We start from the raw sequence: 23,497 nt of genomic DNA on the forward strand, positions 1-23,497 counted from the left end.
CGCGGATCCAAGGGACAGCGAAGGGTTGTTCGCCCTATTCTCCAATGTTACAGGTACCAGTAGCAGTATAGATGCAAAAGCCCGATGAGAAAGAAAATTAGGAATATTTCACCCCTGTACCCCCATCCCCCAGGAGTCCGTGTTTAATCCGCCCCTGATAACATGCGCATCAAGGGTGTGTTGGGGTATAGATCTGTTCACCGCTCTAAAATTCTTATATTTAAACAGAATAAAATGATAGACCTATTTTAAGTAACTATTCTATCAAGCCTTGTCTCCATATTTTCAAACCAAACACAAGAATACGCTGAGAATGGTTATGTGATAAAAAAATATTAAAAAACAAACAGATAACAGTTTAAACACATTGTATCATCAGAGAAAGAGTGGAAGTCTGATGATGACACAGTTAGTGTGTTGAAATTGTTACATCTTTAAGTTTTTATGTGTGTTGTTGTTTGATTATTATTATTTTAAGTATTGATTGTTTAGTTTGATTATTTTAAGTAATTTCCAAGTCCCTCTTATGTGATTTTTTTTTTCCTGAGAAATGACATATAACCAGTGATGTAGCCAGCAAGTTGTTCTAGGGGGAACGTGACTTTTTCAAGATGGCCAGGCTCTTTACGTACTTAAATCAAACCGAAAGTCTTTTTTCAGAATATGAAAGCGTTATTAACTCAATGCATATACATACATACATATTAGGCCCTTTTATTATTGAATTTTGAATTATTATAAAATTCCTGTCCTGTGTTCGATTCCCAATGGGGGCACTCGGTCGAAAAAGTGTAAAACGCTTTTTCAGGCCAGACATCCTAAATGAGGTTTTCCTGGTATTTCCTCATTCATACCAGGCAAATACCGGGGTGGTACCTAACTTATAGGTCCCAGGCCGCTTCCTTCCTTCCCCAATCCTTTCTTCCTTCCCTTTCCTCGGATTGTGTGCTCGCCGAGGGACGCCATCCCTCAAACGTGACGGGCAAGGCAAATAGCCTTGGATGGCGAAAACCCAAAAATTTAAATCCTAAATTCTAAAATCTATTATAAAATTGAAAGTGACTATGTTTGTCACTTCATAACTCTTGTACCAGCCGACCGATCTCAATCAAATTTTCAACATAAACGAAGTTTGGGCCTTGGATGGTTTTAATCATTTCACTTTGACGGTGCAATTTAAGGGAGAGGGAGGGGGGATATTTTAAAATGATCGAAAATTGCAAGATATTAGTGTCGAATCCATAAATTTCGGGGTCACTTACATAAACAGGACATTTCCGATACTGTATAAATCCAAACTCAACCCCACAACTTGGGGTAGGAGGAGGGGGAGATATATAAAAATGATCGAAAATGACCAATATTAGGCTAAGTATCGAATTCATACTTTTCGGGGTCGCTGACACGAACCGTGACACTTCCGATGCCGATAAATTCAAATTCATCCCTTTATGTCCAAAATGAAACATATTCTTCCCTTGCGAAGAACGAACAATCTGATAGTATATCATGTTTTTGAAATTATGTGCTCTTGACAGTGCGTGAAGTTAGAATCAAAGACTGTAGGAAATATACGAATAAAGCATTCAGAAGGAAACAAAAGCTGTTTGTCGAAGTCTGTTTGTTTGACTTGTGTTTATATTTATATAAATTGAATTAAAGAAAAGAAAAAAAGTACTAGGGAAAAATTAAACCGAATTTCGACACTTTAAGAAATTCGCAACTGTGTGCACCTAATTAGGCAAATGTGAGTACAAAGTAGGTGATTAATTTCAGTTGTTGATATTGTAATGCTTTGACGTATTTTTAAATAATTTTTTTCTTTCCGATTCTATTAAAAAATGTTCTTCATTTGCTATATTAAAAAGGGTTTAATAAGCATATAACATAGAATCAGGGGCCAGGAGATGGTTTGGGAGGGGGGACCAGGCCCTAATTTGACCGCGTGGGTACAGCCCTTCATATAATCCACACAGAGATATTTCTCCTGTGCGCCGTATTGGCTAGTTGATTGCATTTTAATAGCTATAGATTTTAATCAGTAATCTTGTATGAAACAGGATTTTAACTTAAATACTAAAGCCTGTGAAAAACATCTTGGCATTTCAGCTAAACGTATGAAACGTAAGCTCTGGCGCGACGTTGCCAAGTGGTAAACGGGTGTGGCTATGGCTAAGCAGACAAACTACAGCGCGATCAGGTGACGGGATAAACGTAGATCTATACAAAAATAAATGTGGCAATACCGCTGGCCTCTCATTTGCTAGCAGCATTTAAAGGGAACTTGGAGCGCCGTCTTCAAATGCCAAGATGTTTGTCACACCGTTTAGATTAAAGAAAAAGCAAAATTTCTTTGCTAATATTTTTACACAGATCTCCCTATTTAGATCAGCTAACAAAACCAGTAGATACAAATACCAGGGGTGTTCAATAAAGACTGACACTAAAATTTTTATTTTAAAACTACACAATTTTATTCGGTTGCGCTGAAACCACATTCAATAGGCCCTACAGTCACCATGCAAAGCAACGCCGCTTGGGCCAGTTCCGCTGCCACTCAGTAAACATAACTTCTAGCCCTTTTCGGGAAGATGTAGTAGTCTGCTTTCACAGTCTGACCTTACATTGTATATTTGTATATTTTTACTACTTGTAAATCCTTATTTTATTAGGACGTAAGATATTTTAAAATATGTACTAGGCTGATTATGTAATTCGAAGAAGAAAAAGAAAAAGAAATATGTTAATTATAATATCGATATAAAAAGATATTCATATGTTTTATATGTTTTAAATAATAGGATTTTGGAATGTCGTTGTCAGGACAAAATAAATAAATTAATAAATGGATTTTTTATTCAACGGAGTTGGTATTTTAATGGCTCAATAATTTAAGAAGAACCGTTCTAACCTGCCGGTGCCATGTGATAGTACACTATATCACTATAATCGACGAAATACACACGTTCATGTTGGCTCAAAGTATATGCGTTTCCCTCCAAGAAGAATATCGAGCGATCCTACATCCTCCATATATGGTCTCACAAATTAAATACTACGGTGCTCAACATACTCCAAGGAAAGGAACTGACTGATCCGTTTAAAAAATCAAGACGAGAAATATAATTTAGAGAGCAAAAGGTTTGATTTGATTTGATTTTAGTTTAGCGTCCCGTTCAGCAGCGAGGCTAGATGAGACGTTGACCTACTGATTAACGTGGAATCCGAACCACATGAGCTCCCACCAGGAATCGAAGAGAACAAAAGGAATCGATTCTCATCTGTAACAAGTGTGACAAGGTCAGTGTTATTCCTATCTGTAACATGCTATCCTATTGTCCATCACTGTTTCTGATATCTCAGACACATACATAGAAAATACGCATTTAATTTACGTAAAATACATCTTAAAACTTGTTTTCCAAATTAATTATTTCTAGATAAATCGATAGTGAATAAAATTACCAACATTAAGCCAGTAATTGAAGACTGTGCTAGTTGTACGATTTCTCGTATGTACGGTATTCAATAAGAATACTATATTACAGGATCTCAGCGCTTACTATTTCCGTAGAAGACATGAACGGTTTAGCGTTCACCAGCAAGGGTGCACGTACTCTAGGTTGAGGACCGTAGCTATAAGGCATAACTCCATGAAAAAGGAATGAGAGCTAGTTCCAACATTAAGTTCAAACAATTAGAAGTGACTTTGTTCTATGTGGAAAAAGGAAATCTATAAAGTCTCATTCAGCTTGTTTAATCTTTTCTTTTCTTTTTTCTTTTTTTTTTCTTTTTTGCAGGAATTTGTGTTGAGCGTTATTCATACATAAAATGAATCATACATACTAGTGCGTCATATAACAATCAGTGTGATCAGTAATAAATCTCGCAGTACTTCAGTTTCCTTTTCTTTTATACACTGAAAATTTGTTTTGATGACTCAATCTATACGCAATAAACATTACACTGCCAGATTTTCTTTTTTCGATACATCTAAAGTGTTATTGGATTAGTTTGTTAATGTTTACAAAAATTACTAAACATACATAAGTAGCCGTGCCTTGTGATAAATTATATTGGTCTTTGTTCTGTTTTGTTTGTTAAATAAACAGAAGCATTTTTTTTTTCTAGTTCGGTCATACGTATGAATTAAAGTAGCCAAAATGGCGCACCAAAGATGATCCAACCTCACTTCTCCTCATACACACGAAAATTTCTACTTCTACATTTACGACGCCAGCATCAGTAAAAATGACCAGTCATTCTTTGAACCACTTTGGAAAGGGCATTTTGAAATGCCTTGATTTCAAAATTATATGATATGTTCCTCATTTTTGGCAGTTTATAACTCTGGGAGGAGGCGTATTCCGACCTATGTTTATCAGAACATTTTTCTTTCATTCAATATAAGGAACCATCTTCTAAATTTATGCTGTTGAGTTCATGAGTACTCTGTACATATAAGGTTCATGATGTGTTCGTGATTATACCGACAATCGTTTCGATGAGGTTTTCATTAATCGAATAAGCTATTCCCAAGGAAGGTTCTTACTTATACAATATCCTGTAAATTATTACATTTTTTAAAAAAAATAATAACTTAACCATAAAAATTGGTTATAGTGTTGGTTTTGGTTCTGATTATAGTATTCGAAGCTAGAATATGAAACACCTCAACGGATGCAGTGTTAATACCGTAATTAACCGATTTCGTTGTGTGTATGTTCACACGTAACTCTGATATAGTTGTATCAATTTCAATGATTCTTCTTTTGTTTGAAAAAGTATACTGCTATGGTGGTTCCAGGTAATATTATCAGGATCTAATGAGAGAATTTCTTGGTGCTAAATCATGGAACTCATCAACGGCTGATTACAGGGGCGAATCCACGACGGACTTCTGGGGGGTTGGGTGGGTTGTAATACTGGTACTTAGAGCTAGTTTTAAGAGCGTCAAACTCGGGGATGGGTTTTATTTATCTATAAAATTAAAAAAAAAAAAAAAAACAACTTCCTCTTCTGGAGGGAACGATCGCCCCCCCCCCTGGATCTGCCCCTGGGCTGATAAGACAAAGTTAATACTGAAATTGAATGTTCATGCATAATTCCGAACGTTTAAATCAGTTAATTATACATATATAGGCCTATTCGTGCATTATTCCTAGGCCGATCAATTTTACAATGTCCTACCTCTTTGAATTAGAGTCTTGTGTCTCTTTCAGCAACGAGGCTGTATAAAACATGAACCTAAACCTTCATGTGAGATCTCGAATCACTGGCTGCTGCCGGGTCTCCCACAATGAAGATGCTTTTCCTACCTTTTAGTAGGAAAACTAAACTACTAGGGTAAAGAAAAACTGAAAAAATTAAACAAACTTAGTGGAAAAGTAAGTGACTACAAGAGCAGCAGAAACCAAAAACCTATTTTAAAAAATGATATAAACCGACTTCAAAGAAGACTGGAAAAGTATAATGTAATTCGTTATTACTATCTTTGAAAAGTTGAAGTCAATACCACAGTAAACAAATTAATGCTTCATAAAATGAGTATTGAAACTATATTTTACATTAGAAGTTAATTTGTTTCGCTTGGTACTGACTTCAAATTTTTAAAATGATAATAAATAGACCCGTAATAATGAATTATTTTCTGCGTTGTAGAGTCTTCTTATAAGTCAGTCAATATTTAAAAATAAAAAAAAAGTTTTTATTTCATATTATTTTGCAGAAAAAGTAATTAAAATGAAGTCACCCCCCTTTTGATACGCCACTATATATGTATAAAGATAAGAGGAAACAATGAAGTAATTTTTTACTAAAATGTTATAAATTACCCTGCTGCAATTAGAAATAACCACGATGAGTGACCTTGAGGAGTTACATGTGCGTGTGTGCTTATGTGTGTGTTTAAGCATGCGTAAGTTGATTGTACGTATCTGCAGTTATATAGTCTGTACTGTGGTGTCTTTGAAGTGAGAAATTTGTAACGGAGTAGTTCGTATAAAGTAACGGAATTGCTTCACTCTCTTTGTATATGGGTGATTTAGAATATGCGAAATAAAATCAAGTAGGACTTGCTTAATAGGTCTACGATGAGAACGAAACTGTAATATATATATTTTTTTTCATTCTGCATATAGCTAGGGTTGCTATTTTTGTAAAGCATTACACCCAGCTAATGGAGGAAGGGGGAGGGGAATCTTTCAATTTAACGTCCCTGATTATGCCCTTTAGGCTAAGGGAGTAGGACAATTAAGGCAAGTGAATGATGATGGAATAGTCGGTGGAAACAAAATGTTGGAGGAAACAGAAGTCCCTCGTGAAAACTGACGGACACGATTTTATCCACCACAAACTTACTTGAGCGGGGATCGAACCAGGGACCCTACGTATCAGAGGTAAGCGATCTAAGGGGACGAGAAAGAGAAATATACACCAGCAGTCCTTTTCAGGATTAATGTAATATAGGTCTAAGTCTTCCTAGTGAAGAAGGAATCATATTTAACTTTCGACCGAGCCACGTCGGACGCATGGTACAAAATCGAGACGGATAAGAACACATCTTATGAATACAAAAGAAAAAAAGAAACAACTTCCTTATTACATTTTAATAAAAAAATATGTTCAAAATTTACGCCAAAAATAGAATATCTTAGTTGCAGTGATGATTTCAGTAGATTTTCTCCGGGGGAGAATTTCAATACATTGGGAGGTTTAAAGTAGTATTACAAAAATGCTGGGAATCTACATTGAGCACAATAAGATATATGGCTACAAGGATAAGAGGAAATTTCCCCCGAGCCTTTCCAGATATCATCACAGCTCAGGATTCCCTCAAGTTAAGGAAATGAATCGCCGTATATGAATATATAAATTCCTTATTAAAAGTAATTAGATATCTACGTGTCCCAGCATTTTCGAAAATTCCGCTTGCGTCTATGGAAGGAGAAACTTCTATAATTTTATTTAGTATTTTGTACTCACCAAACGACAAAAGTAAAAAAAAAAAAAAAAAAAAAAAAAAAAAAAAAAAAAAAAATAGTCTGAATGAATTTTTGAAATAATTAGCACTTAGATCAATCTCGGATTTTATTATTGCATTTTGATTGAAATATGTATCCTAGTGGAGGGCAAGAGAGATTTAAATCTTTTACAAAGAATAACGAATGTGTTGTTTGAAAGGAGTTCTTCAACAAAATTAGCCCTTGGTTAGGCTGATTTTTTTAGTAATTTCATTTTGATTCTAATATGAATCCTAGGGGGAAGAAGGGAGTTCACATATTTTCTACAAACCTATTCTTTCCGTTTGAAGATCGGGCATTTCAACTAAATCATTTGGAACAATTGATTACCAAATTATTGAATGATTTCCAATAAAAGTTGCGCTTACGTTTCAGCAGATAGAATGATTTTGAATTCTTATTTCCGTTTCTTGATAAACATGATTGAAGCAACTATCATCCTGGGAAATTTTCAGACCAAGAAAGAATCAAAGTACAAAAGTAATAAACTTCTTCAACCATCAATGTTTACTTCTTTCGAACGACTACAGGCGACAAACTTTTGTACAATGATGCGAGCGGGTCCAACTAGTCGCTAATTGGTATGATATCAAAATTATGCATGAATTCAAGTGTTCATGAAGAAGGTCAATATACATTTTTTTATTAACAACTGCCGCGACATAACCTTCATGAAGTTGGAAGGTTTAGATGTTCCATTTTGCCTAGATGGTACATGTAAACGTAAAATCGTGTAAATCATTGTGGTCTTTACGCAGAGTCGTTCTCACGCGTAATTAGTGCCATGCTAAAGAGTTCGATTAACATTTGTTTCCTACAGTAGACAGGCCTTTAGTATGACGCTAATCATACCTCTTAACGACTCTGCATAGGGCCTTCTATGTCGTGGTAAATGCTAAAGTAAAATTACTTACATGTCACGATATCACCATTCTTTATCCTATCTTTTTGTGTTATTTTAGCCTAATAATAAAATTCTCAATGTCGAAACACATGGATTCTTACTTGTGTCTCTCTCAATATTTAGTAGCTTGATGTTAGTTGGAATTAGCTAGATTAGATAAGCATTTCCCCGTATTTTTGAATTGTGATTGTGAAACAGATAGAAATAAATGAATGCTGCTGAGCTTTTCGGACTTCCTATCACTGGGTTTTCTATTATGGTATTTCTCTCAATACCCGTATATCAAACAGTGACATGTCGTCAGGGAGATAGCGCGGTGGCTCAGTGATACAGCGTTCACCTCCGGTGCTTGGGGTCCCTGGTTCGATCTTAGCTCGCGCCGTGTGGACTTCGTGGTGGACAAACACCGTGCTCGTGGGTTTTCTCGGGGTTCTCCCGTTTCCTCCCATTTTCTTCATTCCACCATTTCATTTATTTCTCATAATCACCGTCTCCTTTAGCCTAACCGGCATAATCGTGGGACGTAAAACTCAAAGATTTCATTTCATTTCATTTTATCAGGGAGGTAAGAACCAAATTAATATCGCTTCAGGACCGAAGTTCATATCCCGATTTTTATTCATAAACGTGAATTTATAATTTTTTTCATAATGTCTTTAGAAGAAGAGGATTTAAACACCTTTGCGTACGACACTGTACTGAATAAAGCAATATATGATTCCTGAACTCTGTAAACAAATGTGTCTTAAATATTGTTAAATTATCTAATATGTGTAAAATAAAACACATTTCATTCCTTTTACTTCGCTTTTGTTTTCTTTTTCTGTACACATGCTGTAAATAGTTCCAATAGTTTTGTTATTTTCTGAAATAAATGTTCTAAATGATTACAAACTGATTTGGAAATGCATTGCAACCAATTACTCCGAGAATAAGACAGCATTTATGTAAGAAATTAAATGCTGTCTTATTTTGAGAGTAATTAGTTGTAAAGCATTTCCAAATTAGTTTGTAGTCATTTAGAACATTTATAACAGAAAATAACACAACTATTGGAACTATTTACAGCATGTTTACGGAAAAAGAAAACAAAAGTGAAGTAAAAGGAATGAAATGTGTTTTATTTTACGAAATTCGCCTGTAGACTGCTCCATTATGTTTTTACAAAAATCTGTATACATTTTTCAAGGATTATTCTTTACTTTACTTGATAACATACAAACGAAGTAGATATTGTCGTCTACATTTTACTTTCGTGACAATATAAATAGCTATATATATAACTATAACACTATCCATACTTCTAATTAATCAATGTTGCTAATAAAGTAAATTATATATCGCAAAAAATAAATATTATACTTAGTAACATATCACCATGCTCATGAAAGTAGAATCATCCATCATACTAAGCAGATTATGAACCATGTCTTGCATATCTGCATTGAAGCAAAGTATCATGACATAAAGAAAAAAAAAGGATTCTGATCTATTTATTTGAATAAATGAGTAACTCCGCCTAACTATTTTCACATCCCAATTATTCCTCACGCATGTCGTTCGGTCAATCACATGTAGTTGAGTGACGTCATCACTGTCATAGCACGCGACGGTGCATGCATGATGATCATGACGTAAGGAGAAAAGAGTCAGTCAAGTCATGTGAACATCTGAAAGGGAAAACAAAAATAAAAACTTTTCCCACCTTTTCCAACATTGGCCTTCAGAAGTCGTTCACTGTAACAGTTATACGTTAACACGGAATAGTCCCTGAAACCTACTTTCAGAATTATTCCTTTTTTCTTAAGTTCATAATATTACTAGAGTGCATTGGGTGTACAGTAGACTTCATACGAAGTACTATTGTGGCTTAAAATATCACTTAAAAACAGCTACTGCCCTGGTTAAAAGTAGTATGTCTTCTACTTTTCAAAATATTAACTATTTCCCTGAAAGTTTCCAAAGATAGCTTTTACCGGTATTTTCATGAATTGGGTTATTGCAAAATAAATGTAAGATTTTGGATATTTTCACTTTGCCACATGACTCTGGCCAATCGGAGCTAGTAACGTGGTCCTGTACCACTTAGTGGTAGAGCGCTAACCTCTGCTGCGTGGGGTCCTTGTTTAGATCCCGGTCAAGTAAATTTTTGGTGTACAACATCGTGTTCCTGGGTCTTCTTGAGGTACTCCCGTTTCCTTCGACATTCTCAATCCATCAGTTCTTTCATCATCATTTACTTGCCTTAATCACCCGTCTCCATAGCCTAAAGAAACGTTAAACTAAAAGATTTTACCCCGGCGAAATTAAAATACCGTTAATTTTACAGTAATTATGTGATATCTTCCAATAGATAAAAGATAATCGAAATGTGGAACAAGAGCGACCTAGACAATATCACTTTACATGAGATACCGTTATCACGACTCACTTATCTGCTTTCGATTTCGAGCCATTGTGAAAATCGGCATTTATTTTTGCGTTTCTAAACGGTTGAAAACAGAAAGGTACTAGGTGACTTGTAATAACGGTACCTCATGCAAAATAATATTGTCTAGGGCGCTCTTGTTCCACATTCCGATTGTCTTTTATCTATCGGAAGATATCACATAATTACTGTAAAATTAGCGGTATTTTAATTTCGCCGGGATGAGGCCTCTTAAGCGTTCTGTCTAAACTTTATTCCTTTTCCTCATAACTTTGAGAATTAGACTTGATCCCTTGTGCTCTGAACACACCATAAATCCTTCTGTAAAAATAGACAAAAGTATTACTTTGGAATTTGCTTATATGGTTTTGTATACTTCAAAGTATACTGCATGCGTGATAATTTTCTTCTCAAGGACATCGAATAAGTCGACTGTGATGACATTGACCAAACATTCCATGGAGTTGGTGAACAATCTCTCCACAATATTCACTATATTTGTAATTAAACGGTGTGACAAACATCTTGGCATTTGAAGGCGGAGCTCCAAGTTCCCTTTAAATGCTGCTAGCAAATGAGAGGCCAGCAGTATTGCCACGTTTATTTTGTACACATCCACGTCTATCCCCTGTCAACTGATCGCGCTGTAGTTTGTCTCCTTAGCCATAGCCACACCCCTTTACCACTTGGCAACGTCGCGCGAGAGCTTGCGTTTTATTCGTTCAGCTGAAATGACAAGATGTTTGTCACATTCTTTAGTTTTCAGTATGGCAATGCGCTGCTCCGTTGTGAAACGCTTCATTCGTACCTGAACACAGGGGCGGATCCAGAGGGGGGCAAACGCCTTCTTTCCTCAGAAGAGGAAACTTTGTTATTTTATATAAAAATAAAACCCATCCTAGAGTTTGTAGCTCTTAAAGTAGCTCTAAGTAGCAGTATTACAACCCACCGCCCCGCCGCCAGAAGTCTATCCTGGATCCGCCCCTGCTTGTACATAAAACACATGACGATCATGCACTATTCGGCGTTCCGTGGCTACTAACCACAAAGACAACAGGTTAAAATCGTGTAACATTCAGTGTTGCCAACTTACTAGAACAGAAGTAGCGGGCATTTCAAAAGTTGCGTTCTTTGTGAGATACCTTTTTTACTGAAAATTTAGATAGAACTCATCATATTTTGACGGTTTATGAATTTCTTGGGAAAACGTGTGCAATAGTTGTTTTCCGTGTACATCCTTCAGACACTAGTCTCTGTTTCAAATTGCCTGCAAATGCTGGATCAGTTTAACCCTCAGGAGAACTTTCATTCTCATATCTTCATTTACACTTTCGAGACCTCGTACGACTCCTAAACGTTATTATATTTTAAATTCGAATAAATATCAAATTATGAACAGAATTATTTCTATGTATTGATGGAGTTATTGAGTATAGTATAGTTGAGTTTGAGTTTAGCGTCTCTTTCAACAGCGAGGCTGTATGAGACGCGAACCTACTTATTTGCGTGGAATTCGAACCACTTTAGCTCCCGCCACGAATCGAACCCAGGTCTATGATGCGGTTATTATAACTAAGTTTTGTTATACTACATTCTTTTATATCAGAGTGGTGCCCAAAGAATGTTACCGTGTTTCAACGCCTCTCTTATACCTAATATTACGAAAAAAAATTATGATGGAATTATTATATATAAAATTCCTATATTATCCATATTAATATAGGAATGTAAAAAACAACATTCATTTGGCTAAGAAGGATATATGTTCAAGCTTTCGAGATCTGAGGAAATAGTCAACGGAAATTTGTTGTTTATTACTGTAGTTTAAATTCCTCGTTGATGAAATTCTATGTCATCAATTGCATTTATACTTAATACATAAGACACCTTTAACATTTGTGTTACCAATATGTTTGTCATTTTTCTACAAAGTATTTATTTATTTCTATGAAAAATTTAAATATTTCGGTTTAGCGTCCTACGATAATGTCCTTTAGGCTAAGGAAGACGTTGATTAAAGCAAACTAATGAAGATGGAAGAATTGGTGGAATGAAAAATTGGGAGGAAACGGGAGCACTCCGAGAAAATCTACGGATATGTCCACTATAAATTTACTTGGCATGGATTGAACCAGGGATCCAAAGCACCAGAGGTAAGCACTCAACCACTGACTCACCGTGCCCTCCCTTGTGTTTCTGTGTAATATAAAGTAAGATAGATTACAGATATCCTAGAATTGCACAGACAAATATTTCAATTAGTGCAGGGGCATGACGGCTCGCTGGCAGAGTGCTTCGGTTGCAGCGCTCCCCTAATTTATAAAAGAAGAACAGAACACGATTTCTTGTAAAATATCAATGGTAAGAAAGATATCCGAGGCATATCGAGATGAATCTGTGAATGTTCCCATGTGTGACTCGGCAGCTGCCCGTACAATGTTATACGACTTAATCTAGCATATGTTTGGTGTAGCGCGTAATCACACAGGATCATATCGAAGCACAAGTTTTCAATTTCATTGTACGAAGTGTATTATTATATAAGCTCCCTCATTACTAAACGGTTAGCGTACACGCACAATAAGCTGTAGGTCTACGTCTCATATAGCCGTGCTGCTGAAAGTAACACTAAAGTAAAATCAAATCGAAGTTTATCTTCTTCTGCCGCATTAAGAATTTATGGAAGCATCACTGTCGTTAGCAGTTTTTTTTTATCATTTCCTAGGAAAATTGCATTAATATTACCTGCACATGAGGTAGAAGAATTACTATCCAAATAATTACTGAATAATATATGTACGAGTTCCATCCATGTGCTAAAGAGTGAAGGATAGTCATTCATACAATTGAAATTCTGGGTTGGAATTACATATAATTTGATGTAAAGACTGTTGTATATTAAAACCATTAAGACGAATAGAGACCAGCAAGATCATCGAAGTGCATCGATTTAAAATTATTGGTTATGGGGTTTTAAATTATTTATTTTAAATATGATAACAATATATATATATATAAGATGTCACAAAACTTTGGAGTTAAATAAAAGTATTTAGTGTGTATGTAAAATTAAGTCTTTTAGTTTAACGTTCCATAATATTGGTGGGATGAGAATATGAAAGGAAACGGGGATATCCCGGGAAAACCCATGGATACAATATTGTCCACTACAAACTTACTTGGTTGAAGATCGAACCAGGGACCCTACACACTAGAGGTAAGCCTTCTACTGCTGAGCCTCGTGTTCCCACATTTAGTGTCTAAAAAATAAGAAAAATCTCATTGGGGAGGTCTCTCAGGCTCCTATTGTTCGTTAAGGATTAAGTGATCAGTTGAAGATCTATTTTCAAATTATAGCAAGCATATTCTTTGCCGATATCTGAATATCAGCTGAGAATAATTTCTGTTCATTATAGAGCGGTTATTAAATCCATATATGCTCTTATCTTTTTTTTTATTTTGATTTATTTTGAAAAAAATTAGATAGTTTTCGACCTATTCTTGGTGAATTTAGTATCATTTCTTTTTGCTGATCTCCCATTTGCTAATTATGATACTGGGTCGAAAACGACCCGCGGGGAAAATATATAAACTTTAGCAATAACAAAATACGTAAGTGGGTCGTTTTCGACCGGGAGGCTTATATGGGTTAAATTGTTGCTGGAAAATTAACACTGTCCCTGTTCGTATCTGAGAGTGTCCGTAAACTTGAGAGTTTTGTTCTGTAATAACACATATACAGTGGGACTTCGATAACTTGAAGCTGAAGGGAGTAGATAAGAATTCGAGTTATCGAGTTTTTCGAGTAATCAAGGTTCGAGTTATTAAAGTCGTCACAACAAAAATTCGAGATATCGAGGTTTCCGCGTTCCTCATGAAAAGTGAGTATATATTACCTCTAAAAGTCGAAGTTTTGTTCATTCAATCTCTAGAAGTGAAAGTTGTGAAAGTTAGTTGAATTAAACAAGATGAGTAGTAATAATAAAATACTGTACATGTATTGTTTTAGAGTAGGTGCTTTCATGTCTGGACATGAATAAAACACAATTACAATACACATTAGCAACAATAACATGACTAGTAACAATGATAATTACATAAAACCATAGAACTATGGCTTCGAGTCATGAACGAAGGTCACATCAAGAGAAATTCGATTTACAGAGGTAAACTTCGACTTGTAGGTTCGCAGATGCGAAAGTTCGAGTTACCAAGGTTTTTAAATATGATCATTATGAATAGGATTGCCAATGTCGGTATTTTGGACGGACTGTTTGTATTTTGGGGTCCGTGTCCGTGTCCGTGTCTGTTTCGTACAAAGCATGAAATAGGAAAATGTCCGTATTTCACAGTTTCTGGAGCTGTCCGAAAATTTCCGAGTCGATAATAGCTAAAATCTCGGGTGAAAAGAATTGTGTTTTCAGCATATAACTTATATTTTAGTTACCATTAATAAAATAGCTTACGTTTTCAAAAAGTGTCATTTTTCCATTGCAGGGTTCTTTTGGTTAGATTTAATATATGTAATTAAACAGCATGATTTATTATATTTGTGTTAATGAAAAAAATGTAAAACATGTTAGTTTCCAATAGTGTTTTAAATATTACAGTAAACAATTGTGTGATAACCTAAAAAGGTGATTTTTAGGTAAGAAATTTCAAAATATTTATTCTGAGTTTGGGCAACGTATCTTTCATGGGTCGTCATTTTAAGACTTGTCCGTATTTTGGATCAAAAAATTATGAGAACCCTAATTATGAAACCCTCAACAATCGACTTACCGACGTTGTAATATTAAAACATTCGAATTATAGACGTTATTTTAACATTGAGTGTTATGGAGAGTTCAAGGAAATGTGAAAAAAATTTAAGCTATCGAGCTCTAATTGTATTTTTCCTGGGATAAAAAAAAACTGTCATTGTTATGGAGGTATTCGTTAACGGAGGTTTGAGTGTAGTAGAGATGCAAAAAAGCCGGCTTTTTTGAATTGATGGTTTTTTTTCACATAAAAAGCCGGCTTTTTTGGGAAAAAAACGAGAATTTTGGAAATTTTGGCTTTTTTCAACTTCATGATTTTTCTATCTAAATAGCTTTCTTATAGTATATTCTATAATTAGATAAAAATTCCATGACCTGAATGTGATATTTCGTTCTGAAATTCACCATCAAGATGGATGGAGCACATGTTTTACGAATTAAAGCTAACATGAAGAATGTAGTATTTGAGGGTAATTTTAGAGGCTATTTAACTTTATTTTAACTTTTGAGTTATCGACAGCTTTTTTCTTCTCTAGTTTGTCATCCGTGTTTCATTTCTAAGAGCTTTTAGTACTCTAGCTTCTAGCGCAAAAGTTAAACTTGCCCGTTTTTCTATTTATCGGTCAAAGCGTACGTTTTTCACTATATCCGTCAAACCGTACTTCCACATTTCTATTATACTGTAGCTGTGAAGTGATTTAGCAATAATTTTCCGGACACAACCTTGAATACCACTTTATACAAATAATCAGTAGCGGATTTAGAAAAGTACTTTAGGAGGAGTTTTTCTGATTGTTTCGTTTCCTAAAAAGTCCTAATTTTATTTGGGAGGTGCTTGAAGTTTATGAGTACAGGCATAACTAATATTTCGTTTCGTTTATATGTTTAGCAATAATCTTCCGGATACAACTTTAAAAATCTTTTTATACTGAGAATCAGTGGCGGATTTAGAAAAGTATTTTGGGAAGGGTTTTTCTTACTAATGTTTAGTTTTTTTAAACATTCGTAATTTTTATTCGACGGGAGCTTAAAGTTTATGAGTAAAGGCATAAATAATAGATATTTCGTTTGTTGCAGACATTCCGTAACTTTTGGAAAGGGGTTCAGTCCGAAAGACCGCCCCCCTAACCTTCGCAAAACCGTCACTGCTGGTAATTAGTAATAATAACGATTTAAAAACAATAAGAAAGGAAGTCGCCCAACTCACAGTATACGCACTATTTCTACATTCACAGATGGAATGAAGAAAAGCTTTGTCAGAATGGTCGAATGCTGGTTGAATCCCGGACTTCCCGATAGAAGCGCAAAAGCTAATCACTCAGTCATGTTTGTTGTGCAGTTGTATTTAGCTTAACTTAAATATATTCCGTAGTCCCTTTTTTTTGGGGGGGGGGGAGTTCCGTAATGATATGTTGAATCCCTCTTGTTAAAAATTCAGAAAACTTGAGGATTGGGTAAACTGTGATGGTGGTTCTATAAAACTTAACTGTAGAATTTCAAGAATATACAGAACCAAAAGCTCGAGATGTGCAGCCTTTAAGTGTATCATATAAATCTAAGTATTTCTCTTATGTTTTATTTTAATTTTATTTTGTTTCAAAAAGAGGGTATGGAATATTTTGAAGTAAAAATACTACATAGAATTTTGCTAGTTATTTGTGTATTCTTTTAAAAGAAATGTTTACTTTTAGGGTTGGCTGGTTTACACCAACTTTTATTTTTTAATAACTGGTTTAAACCACAAAAATAAAAAGAATGAAAAATGCGAATCGTGTGAACTTCATGGTGACGTTTCCAAATATCAAACCACCTGCAATAGTTTTATTTCCCTTTCACCTTTTAATCAAGGTGTCCCATGTTCAATTCTCGGTCGAACCACAAACCTTCTTTCATGCGTAACCCAAGTAGCGGTTCGGATGTCAGTTTAAGCGAAAGTCTTCTCCTTGATAACCTCGGTATTTCGTAAGAATGTTAAGCCTAAATATGCGAAACAAACCAAATTGTATATTTCTGCATGCCTAAATGCATGTCGTTTTATAAAGAAGCCAAGATTGCTTAAATATATTGATAGAAATTGGCATAATTTATCGATTGCCTACGTAGCTTCCAACATTAGCTTGGATTGGACTTTCAATGATATCTACGTACTAAATTTGTAATTTAATATCTCAGTTTTAGCGTACTGATTATGGTACGCTGACCTTTAAATTTTACATGCAAAGCAATAACAGGATTTTCCCGTTATTGTCTTACATTTCAAGTAATGACGGGATTTTCCCAATGGCTAGGGCGGGAAATTCTCAATTTAAGAAATTTACTGACCGGACTTCTTTAAGCTTATGGGAGTTCTTCCGGCATAACCCCGCTGTTGCATAATAACACCAAGGCGAAACAAACTTATTTCTGTGAATATGTAATATAAATACAAAAAGCAAAAAATCTAAATCAAAAAAGCCTGGTTTAAACATCCCCCAAAAAACGGGTTTTTGGCATTTTCAAAAACAACCACGGTTCTTGCCAACTCTGCTTACTTTTGTATATAGGAGGTTAAAAAATTCTTATTATATACATTGGTTAATCCTGTGGAATTCATAATGTAAATATGTTGAAGAAAAATTGTTTGAAATATCTTTTCGAAATTCATAGTTTATTTTCGATGTTTTATATTATTATCAGCATCAACCACTAATTAAATGATTTTTTGTGTTATAGAGAAGCGATACAAAGTCTGTTTTATCAATTTAAAGCAGTATTGTGAAAAAAGCCCAAAATTTCCCAAGCAAAAAAGCGAAGCAGAAAAAACCGAGTTTTTTTCCAAAAAAGCCGGTTTTTTTCCAAGCCCTTGCATCTCTAGAGTGTAGCTGTGTAGGCCTGTTATTAAATAATGATTTATGTAATTCTTTGGGATTCCACTAGCAGAAATTATAGTAATTACATTTCCTTGTGAAACACAAGGACTGAAGAACGCATTTAACACATGTTTGCATCGTTTCGTGTGCATTCCTCGCCCCATACACTAAGAACAAATCAAATTACATATTAACAAGTTGACTGACGAAAGTAGAATTGTTTTAGATAATTTGCAGTAGTAAAAGTTCGTCCTGGAAAAATATTTACTAGTTTTTTTTTTTTTAGTTAAAAAGTAGATAGATCTACATCTGAAATGCCCTTTACATATTTTGTAAGTGTTAAAACAGTAAATACTAAAATTTGAAGTTTTATTTCATTGTAAGTACTAAAATTATGAATACTATTGTATGTATTATAAATACTGAAACTATAGTACAATTTCTTTGTTAGCACTAAAACTGTAAGTATCATTGCATTATAAATGTTAATATTGTAAGTGCACTTTTATTTTAAATACCAAATTTGTTAGAAAAATGTAGGATCTATTAAATTGCTAAAATTAGAAGCATTCTCATAAGAACTAAAAATTGTTAGTGTCAACATTGCGGATTATAACTGCAAATATTATTTAATTCTAATTCTGAAAATGTGAATACTAACTATAGTACTATGAATCATAAGACCTTTAAATACAATGCATTATAAATATTGTAATTATGTGAATACTGTTATAAGTCATTACAGATTGCGGATTGCGTTATATGTGTAATTTCATTGTAAAAACTGAAACAGTGAGACTCAGCCTAAATTATAGAGTCGGTCCTGTGTTAAGCCTAACAAATACTTCACACCTGAAGTTATGTTAGAACAACATTAATCAAATAGGAGTTTCTCTAACTCTCGATATATTTTATTTAGGTGCTTTTACCTCTAGATTCTCAAAGGTATAAATAACCTGATAAAGGGACTCTCTTTTAAATTAGTTAAATATGTTTACATATTGTGGTTATGTAATATGTTATTTAAAATTTATATAGAACTGGATGTATAAGAGACGTATTGTAGTTATACTCGTAGCAATAATTATTTTTTAGAAATTTAGATTCTGATAATATGTATATATATATATATATATATATATATATATATATATATATATATATATATATATATATATATGTGTGTGTGTGTGTGTGTGTGTGTGTGTTCAAATGAAAAAATAGAATACTTTACGTGTTCAGATACATTTGCCCATTCAAGTCTCCCTTTAAGTGTTATGAATGCTGGAGCTGTTGCTAGTCGTAGAGAAGTAGAAGAGCAAAGGAAATATAACAACCTCCTTGATAAATTTATTTTTGCTCCAATTGCCATCGAGACTAGTGGTGCTTGGGGATCTGCAAGCCTTGATTTTATTAGAGAAGTAGGTAGAAGCATTTCTATCGTTACTGGAGATATTCGTTCAACATCTTTCCTAATTCAACGCATATCTATTGCTATCCAACGTGGCAACGTGTCGTCGGTTCTTGGCACCTTACCACATGGAAAAGAACTAGATGAGGTGTTTCTTCTCTAACACAAAGGACAACACTGAACATTTATACAACTGGACGACATATTATACAAATAAGGTGTAATATCATTGGATGGTGTAGAAAAGCAGACAGTAACACTAGATATGATGCCGTTGATAGGTGATTTTCTACCCCTTCCTTTGATTCGACTAACGAAATATATTTCCTGCTGACTTAATTATTTTTTCGCAATTATTTCATAAATTTATTTAATGTAATTGTTACAATTTTATTCAAAATTATTATATTTTACTGTTATTCTGTTAGCAATTATTGTTACATTCCTCATTTGTGCATGTTGTTATTTTATTTGAATGTCGAATAATTTAGAATTGTAATAAAATGAATTAACAATAACTGGGGAAATTATTTTCTTGTGTGTAATTTTATATTTATTTGTGTTTGTTGAAATTTTTCATGTACTGATTGATGATCAGGTATTGATAAATATGAAATGGGTATATGTTTTAGATTTGTGATGTAAAATATGGATGAGTGTAGAATATGAGTTTAATATAGGTAGATTAATTAGGAGTGTTTTTAGTTTTAGTATGATGTTATTTTAGTAAGTATTTTGTTGCAATTAGTTTAGGTAACTGTAGTATTTTATTTTAATTTTGATTTGAATTGAGATTCTTATTATTATCTTTTTTATGTATTTGTGGTGAAATTGTAAGAATGTGCAATTATGGATTTATTTTACTCATCGTGTTTGTCAATACATGAACGACGATGACTTGTAAAAGGCAGATGACTTCAGTGCTTTGGAAATGATTTCAATGACGGAATTAGTTACATAGCAGTTTTTACAGATAAAGAATTCATTAATTAATGACAGTTGGGTGTTGAAATATTCAAAGTTTTTTTTTCACTGTTCTCTGATAGTGATTTGAAGAATAATGAACTAAAAATATAATCATGGACAAAAGTTTAGAATTAGGTAGGATAGCACCCGTGACACTATCTCTCAACAGACCTTAACGAAATATAACTATAACAAATATATATAATTTCTGTTCGCTTGCTTATGTATTGCGTATGCGTACCTGAGCACTCTCTGCCTAACTCATAATCCACGTAGCAAGAATTATAAATTTTTATATTTAAAAGTACTGCTGAATTAATGTACCATCACAACGTAAGTGATAACACTGCAAGTATTATGGCATTGTAAGTATTAAAAATTAGTTACTTTATTGCGTTCTGAAAATTTAATGTTAAAATTGAAGTAAAATTTAGTATAAAAACTAAAACTGTGAATAATAGTACAAGTATATTGTATTATGAGAGCTAGAATAGTAAGTAATAAAGTTGTGAGTACTTTTGCAAGTACAGTTGCTTCGTAAATATTAAAACTAAAAGTATTATTGCAAGTACTAAAACTGTTTGTACTATATTGTGCGTTATCAATATTAAAATTACAAACATTGTTTAATTTAATTCCTGAAAACGTAAAGATTGACTACTCACTATGAATCGTAAAATATTCAAGTACCATACGTACAATTTCGTTATAAAAACTGAAACAGTGAAGAGTACTGTTTTAAATACTGTTGCCTTATAAGTGATAAATTTCCAACAGTAAGTGCAATGTTATTCTTAAAACTGAAACTGAACACTATTGTAAATACTATTGCATTAAACGTGCTAAAACTAAAAGTATTATTGTAAATACTAAAATTGTAAACTATTGAATTATAAGTGCTAAAACTTGTGAAAACTGTAAGTGTTAAAACTACACTGAGAAAAAAAGGCCGTTATTCGGAGAGTGTTATATTGTACAAGCATACGGAATCCTTATGTTTACTACGGAAATCTGTACGGAGCTTACGTTATCCATAGGCTACATACTGCCTCTTCCTGCTTAGATGTTACATCATGCCGTTACATACATCAGCTATATGTTATATCCAGCCATCTGTATGTGGGATCCTAATCTCCTGTAGACAGTTCTTTCTTTCGTATGGAAAGTATGTTTATTTGGAACACTTATACATGTTACATAGAGTTGTACGTTAAGTCCAAAAAGTACAGTATTTACGCATGTAACCTTCGTTATTACGTACGCCACATATGCTTTTTTTTGTCAGTGTAGAGGAAAAAGACCTAAAACTATATATATATATAATTTCGTTATAAGCGGTAAAACTAAAAGTATTACTGTAAGTTCTAAACTGTATATACTATTTCATTATAAGTGCTAAAACTTTTTGTTGTTGTAAAAAGCACTAAAATAGCCAATATAATCATCCACATTACATGAATAAGTTGATATACGAAATTATGCCATATTATTTACGAATTTATCCTGTTATGCTTTTTTTTTTAAAAAAAAAAAAAACATAACAGAATAACCCGTTCTTGTGTGAAGGGTGGCCGTGCTTGTTTTATAGTTTTCTTCCTGTATTGGAACATGCTGTTAATAATGGATAATAATGCATAATAATGCATATGCATACATTAAGCAAAGCTCATTCTTTTATCCTTTTTTTTTGTAACAATTAGTCTATTGTGCTACAAGTCTTGAATTTTCACATCAAAGGGAAGAATGATTAAGAAAAATATGATGAACAAGAAATAAGGGGGAAACGTGGGTAAAGGAACTTACAAAGAATTACCACAATTCCTCAGCTGTCAGCTTACGAGCGAAACTTGCTTCTCAAATCGCCCACTGACATTAAATAACCGAGACATACGTAAGTACAAAGGGGAAAAAAGACGAAATATGTTAGATACTAGCTTAAGATATGTGATATTCACTGGTCTGATTCTTGTCGTCTTGTATATACCGTCTTCCTTCTCCACTGGCGCTGCCCCTTTCTTGTCATTAGCAGTGTTGCCAATACTAAAGAATATAAAATATTAGACAGATCCTATTGAATTAGAGATTTGTAAGTTATTGTAAGCTTATTTGCTCATACTCAACTATCATGCAGAGATAAGGTAATAAATGTAAAAATGAAATGAAATCTTTAAGTTTTACGTCCCACGTTTATTCCGGCTAGGCTGAAGGAGACGGTATGATGATGAGAAATGAGGATATGGTAGAATCAGGAAAGGGGGAGGAAAATGGGAGAACCCTAAGAAAACCCACGCATACGGTGTTTGTTCTCCAAAAGGCTTATTTGGCTCGAGCTGGGATCGAACCGAGGACCCCTTGCACCAGAGGTGAGTGCTCTACCACTGAGCCACCGCGGCCCAGTAAGAAATATAGTTCCAAAAGAATACTATATTTGTAATAAATGCCACATGTAACAAATGGTTCTAAACGATTACTATAGAATGTATTTGAGTACATCTGGTGAAATATCTGACATTTGAAGACTTGATATAAAGTGTAGGTCTCATGGAAATAATGTCGAAAGACGAGACATGACAATTGATATAAATTATTGAGCTAAACAAAATTATTTTTGTGTTACTGTAAAACTTATGTATAGATTTCAAGAAAATGGAGACAAAAAGAATAATTAATTTGTGAACCTAGAAATTGATGCCATGTGAACCATACCACTTGCTGATTCCAATATACCCTAATTAACCTCTTCATTATGGTACCAATGAAAACACAAGTTTTAATTTCTTGGGTAGGCAGATGAAGAGAGCAGAGACTTTTTTTTTAGGGGGAAGGCAGCTACTTTTGTGTATAGACTATCGAAAATAATAATTTTATATTACTTCTGTAATGTTATTACAGTGAAACCTCCCTTAACGGACACCTCTCAATAACGGACACCTCTATAATACGGACAGAGTTTTTTTTGTCCCGGCAAAATTATATGTTCTCTTACGGAACAAAACCCTCTCTTTAACGGACACTCTCAGATACGGACGCGGACAGTCCTTTTTCCCCCAAACGTTTCAATAACCTCTTCATAACGGACAGGAATTTTTCTCGGTTCTGCGATATATTACAGGAGACAGAAAAGTCTTCTCCCCACAAGTGTATCTATCATGAGTCT

This window comes from Thermobia domestica, chromosome 1 (assembly GCF_964235325.1).
Source record: "Thermobia domestica chromosome 1, izTheDome1.hap1.1, whole genome shotgun sequence".
Taxonomy (NCBI): domain Eukaryota; kingdom Metazoa; phylum Arthropoda; class Insecta; order Zygentoma; family Lepismatidae; genus Thermobia; species Thermobia domestica.